The sequence below is a fragment of the Ailuropoda melanoleuca genome, chromosome 18 (assembly GCF_002007445.2).
Source record: "Ailuropoda melanoleuca isolate Jingjing chromosome 18, ASM200744v2, whole genome shotgun sequence".
In the NCBI taxonomy this organism is placed as follows: Eukaryota; Metazoa; Chordata; class Mammalia; order Carnivora; family Ursidae; genus Ailuropoda; species Ailuropoda melanoleuca.
This window is the reverse complement of record NC_048235.1, coordinates 28,034,136-28,040,089: the sequence shown is the minus strand read 5'-3', so window position 1 is coordinate 28,040,089 and position 5,954 is coordinate 28,034,136.

Sequence of the window (5,954 nt, the reverse complement as noted above, 5' to 3'; positions counted from 1 at the left end):
TCTCGCTGGCTGTCTCTATCTCTGTCAAATAAATAAATAAAATCTTTAAAAAAAAAATTAAAAAAAAAAAATAAAGGGGATAGAAGGTCCAGAAGAAGGAGTAGCATGGAACTTGACTTAATGGAAGACAGTTTCAGAAATTAGTGATCTTTAGGATTTTGAATTCCACACAACTGCATTTAATACAGTTGTATTTGGCTTTTTTCCTAACTTATTTCATATGTTCAAATCTTCTAGAACCTGCTCAGTTGTGTAAGTCAGAGCAGCGTCCATCTTCCCTCCCAGTTGGACCTGTATTAGCTACCTTGGGACATCATCAGACTCCAACACCAAATAGTACAGGTACAGATTTTTGTAATTTAATTCTCATAACTCCCCATTAACATTTAAGATTTGTGTTTGATTGCTCATGGGAAAAAGGGTGAAATGTGTTACATATTTGTGTTGGAGATATAATTTTATCATCATTCTATACATGAAGTGGTTAACTTTGTGATAGAGCCATAAGCTTTAGTAATAATTACATTTTCTTTAAGATTTTATTTATATATTTGACACGGGGCAGAGGGGAGAGCAAGCACAAGCAAGGGGAGCAGCAGGCAGAGGGAGAAGCAGGCTCCCCGCTGAACAAGGAGCCCGAAATGGGGCTTGGTCCCAGGACTCTGGGATCATGACCCGAGCCAAAGGCAGCCGCTTAACCGACTGAGCCACCCAGGTGCCCCAGTAATAATTACATTTTAAATAAGGTAAAATACTGTAGGATTTTGTTTACCTTAAGAAAAGATTTGTTTTGAAGATCTGTATTTTCTTTTCAAAGAAATTTTCTTGAGGGGCGCCTGGGTGGCTCAGTCGTTAAGCGTCTGCCTTTGGCTCAGGTCGTGATCCCAGAGTCCTGGATTCGAGCCCCGCATCAGGCTCCCTGCTTGGCAGGAAGCCTGCTTCTCCCTCTCCCACTCCCTTGCTTGTGTTCCCTCTCTCGCTGTCTCTCTCTGTCAAGTAAATAAATAAAATCTTAAAAAAAAAAAACAGTTAAAATTTTCTCAAGTCAGACTTGTAATACTTTTATTATTATAAAGGAATGAGACAGTNGTAAATAAATAAAATCTTAAAAAAAAAACAGTTAAAATTTTCTCAAGTCAGACTTGTAATACTTTTATTATTATAAAGGAATGAGACAGTACAAAAGTATAGAGAACAAAAGCTGAAAGTCCTCTTTATTCTTCCTTTTGTCATTTGCCTGTGTTTACATGTATTTGTATGCATATATGTACATATATACCTATATTGTGTATTTTTTTAATTAAAACTTTATCTTTAAAATAATTTGAGAAAGAGCGAGCATGAGTGGGAGGAGGGGCAGAGGGAGAAGCAGACTCCCTGCTGAGCAGGAAAGCCCAATGTGGGGCTCTGTCCCAGGACCCCGGGATCATAACCTGAGCCGAAAGCACCCGCTTAACTGACTGAGCCACCCAGGCACCCCAGTTTTGTTTTTGTTTGTTTGTTTGTTTGGTATAGTTAACAATGTTCACATTAGTTTCAGGTGATAACTTGGTGATTTGACAAGTTTATATATTATGCTTTGTTCCCCCAAGTGCGTAGCTACCATCTGTCCTGTTACATCACTGTTACAATATCATTGACTATATTCCATATGCTGTGCCTCTTATTCCTGTGACTTACTCATTCTATAACTAGAATCCTGTATTTCCCTCTCCCCTTCACCCATTTTGCTCAGCCTTCCACCCTTCTCCTGTCTGGCAACCATCATTTTGTTCTCTGTATTATAGGTCTGATTCTGCTTTTTGTTTGTTTATTCATTTGTGGGGTTTTGTTTTTTTGTTTGTTTTTAAGATTCCACTTATGAGTGGAATCATGTGGTATTTGTCTGTCTCAGTCAGGCTTATTTCACTTAGCATAATACCCTCCAGATTCATCCATGTTGTCTCAAATGGCAGTCTCATCCTTTTTACAGCTATGTAATATTCCTCTGTGTGTGTGTGTGTGTGTGTACACCACATTTTCTTTATTCACCTGTTGATGGACACTTAGGTTGCTTCCATATCTTGGCTATTGTAAATAATGCTACAGTAAGCATAGAGGTGCGTGTATCTTTTTGAATTAGTGTTTCTGATGCTTGTTATTTCTTGTCATTTTGACTTTAGCCATTCTGTCTGGCATAAAGTGATATCTCATTGTGGTTTTGATTTGCATTTTGATGATTGATGATATTGAGCACCTCTTCATATGTCTGTTGGCCATCTGTACTTCTTTGGGAAAATGTTTATTCAGTCCTCTGCCCCTTTTTAAATCCGAGTATTTGTTCTTTTGGTATTGAGTTGTGTAAGTTCCTTATATATTTTGTATATTAACCCCTCATTGGATATATCATTTGCAAATATCTTCTCCGATTCACTAGGGTGTCTTTTTGTTTTGTCAACAGTTTCTTTCGCTGTGCAAAAGCTTTTTATTTTGATGTATAGTCCCAAACGTTTAATTTTGCTTTTGTTTGCCTTGCCTCAGGAGGCGTATCTAGAAAAATGTGCTACAGCCAGTGTTAGAGAAATTCCTGCCTATGTTCTCATCTAGGATTTTTATGGTTTCAAGTCTCATATTTAGATCTTCCATCCATTTTTTAATGTATTTTTGTGTATAGTGTTAGAAAGTGGTCCAGTTTCATTCATTTACGTGCAGCTGTCCAGTTTTCCCAGCACCATTTATTGAAGAGACTGTCTTTTCCCCATTGTATATTCTTGCTTCCTTTGTCACTAAGCGTTCTTGCCTCCTTTGTCATGGATTAATTGACTTTATAGTCAAGGATTTATTTTTGGGGTGTCTGTTCTCTTCCACTGGTTTGTGTGTCTATTTTTATAGCAGTTCCATACTGTTTTGATTACTTCAACTTTGTAGTATATTTTGAAATCTGGTATTGTAATACCTCCACTTTATTCTTCTTTCTCAGGACTGCTTTGGGTATTGGGGGTTTTCTGTGGTTCTATACAAATTTTAGTACTATTTGTTCCAGTTTTGTGAAAGTACATTGTGTATTCTTATTGTTGTTTTAACCTGAATGACATTATGTGTTTCTGTGACTTTTTCTTTTCATTTAATAGAGAACGTTTAGAGAGCTTTCCGTGTTTATACCATTAGGTCTACAGTGTTCTTTTTATGGCTGCCTGAGCACATATTACCTATTTTTCTGCTGATGGGCATTTAGGTTGTTTCTAGGATTTTCCTGTTACAAGCAGTACTTCTGTGAATATCCTTGTACAGCCACTTTTGGCACATAAATTTTTTAAGGTTATATTTATCATTCTTTCACATTTTTGTCATTTTTTTTAAAGGTTTTATTTATTTATTTGACAGAGAGACAGCCAGTGAGAGAGGGAACACAAGCAGGGGNATTTATCATTCTTTCACATTTTTGTCATTTTTTTAAAAGGTTTTATTTATTTATTTGACAGAGAGACAGCCAGTGAGAGAGGGAACACAAGCAGGGGGAGTGGGAGAGGAAGAAGCAGGCTCCCAGCGGAGGAGCCTGATGTGGGGCTCGATCCCAGAATGCTGGGATCGCGCCCTGAGCCGAAGGCAGACGCTTAACCTGAGCCACCGAGGCGCCCCACATTTTTGTCATTTTATAAGCAAAAAAAAAGTTACTTCATTTTAATTTGTCTTCTCTTTATTTAGACTTATGGTCTATATTTTTTCTGTAATTTACAAGGCATGCTATTAATGTTAGTATTAGATTTATTTCTTGTTTTAAAACGGATTAGTTTTTCATTGAGATGCCTGTTGAACCAAATTCAAAGGAGAACTTCGTGCTTTTGTCCCTATCATACCTAGAGGAAGTAGGAGGTATGCCCCTGCTTGTCGCTCCACAGATTGCTTTCCTGGACAGGACTTTTCCTCCTGTCCTGTAATGATGAAAATTATCTTGTGACTTTAGCCCATTTTGAAATTTGAATTGGTAAAGATGCTGATGCTGTTACTTTGTTCTTTAATATTTAACAGCTTGGGCAGCTGTCTTCTGAATTTTGAAAGAAAGTAAGCAAAAATAGGTCTTCTGTGAAACTCTTGGGAAAATGCTGACAAGTGATTTGAATAATGAGGTTGAAATGTTTGGCTGAGTTTTTTCTGTATTTCATTACTTGTTTGTATCACCTTTTGTTCATTTTAAAAACAGTACCTGTGCTTTCTTTCTTTCTTTCTTTCTTTTTTTTTTTTTTAATACACGAAAGGATACTCCAGGGGTGCCTGGGTGGCTTAGTCAGTTAAGCATCCAGCTCTTGATTTCGGCGCCAGTCATGATCTCAGGGTCTTGAGACGGTGCCCTGCATCGGGCTCATGTGGTCGACGTGGAGAGATTCTCTCTCTCCCTATCCCTCTGCCTCTCCCTCTTTCTCTCTCTCTCTCAAAAAAAAAAGAAAAAAAGAAAAAAAAAAAAGAGAAAAAAGGAAAGTAAAAAAGAAAGGATACTCTGGTTTCTCTTCAGATTGTATAAATCTTTCACCTTTTACTAAAGAAAGGATTATATCAGTTTGGAAACAGCCAAAATTGTCTATTTGGAGATGTATAAAATTAGTTACAAACTTTGAAAAAGTGATTAAGTACATTTAGGATAATTGTAATAAATAATTTGGGATATAAATTATTTCAGAAGATACTTTTAAAATACAGCATTTTAGAGTAGCTAGATTTAAAGAAGTTTTAAAAATGAAATTAGCATATGGTTTATGTCTTGATTTTTTCAACCTAATTTCTTCTTCACCTTTCTTTAACTCTCTCCCTAATACAAAAAAGAAATAAGGTAACAACTGAGAAAAGAAATAATATATGTTCTTATAAGGAAAACTCGGTTCTTTTGTTTGCACTTCCCAAACTCATTTTCTCCTTGGACACATTTTTATTTGTGTGATCACCTGGAGTGTTTGCATGTTACTTAATCATTTTTAATTCCTGGGTGGTCTGGGGGCTTTTTAAAATTACTATTATTACCTCTTTCAGTAGGAGAAAGTCTCTTTCCTATCTTACTGCCACTATTGAAGGGGGAAGGGAGGAAGAATTTAAAGTTACTTGCTAAGATGAACTATTTTTGGAATTTCCACAGTAAGATTACCTTTTTTGGTGGCAAACTTTTTCTGTTATGTTTTTAAAGTATCTTTCTCTAACAATTGAACCGTAGACAGAAGGATGGGCTAAAAATCCATGGGTGACTCTGGATTCATTTTTATTGCTGCTGTTTTCTCAGCTTCTAGAACTATGGCCTTGGCTTTTAGATTGCCAGCACTGACAATTAAATTTACTCTCTGCCAGGCATCTGTCACAGTTTCGCATAAATTGCCTGAGAGCCTGTAGATGCTATGTAAACACTTGTTGAATTAATCTCTGTAGTCCTCCATTGTTTGATACTTTTATTGTTTTGTTACTGGACAATCATGATCACAGAGATAGATAGTAGTCTTTCTGTGGATCTCTGTTAATTTCCATTTCCTTAGACTGCTTAGGTTTAGAAAGATGTTCTTCCTAGTCCTTTCCTTTTCTGCATTCTTCCTGTAGTAGACCTCTGTTTTTCTCTGCCCCTGAGCCCCAGGCACCTGACTTTGATTTACGTAGAAAAGAAGTAAGGAGTTTGGATGGCAAGTGCTAGGGCTTTGTATGGTGCTTTTGTGTTTTCGTGTGACTGCCAAAACATAATGACTAATGTGAATGTGATATCCTGGACAATATTTTAATTTTCATGTGGTCTTTGATATTCTTTCTGTTATGGCTTTCTCATTGTGTCACTGCTGCCTATTTTAAATATCTGAATCTACAGTATAATATAGGAGCCCTGACTTTCCACTGGTGTTGTATCTGTTGTGGGACTTCTGACTCCAGAACTCACACACTGTGATTACAATCAAAAGATTGTGTAATTTTATACAATTATATAGATATCGATGGTCGATATCTTTATG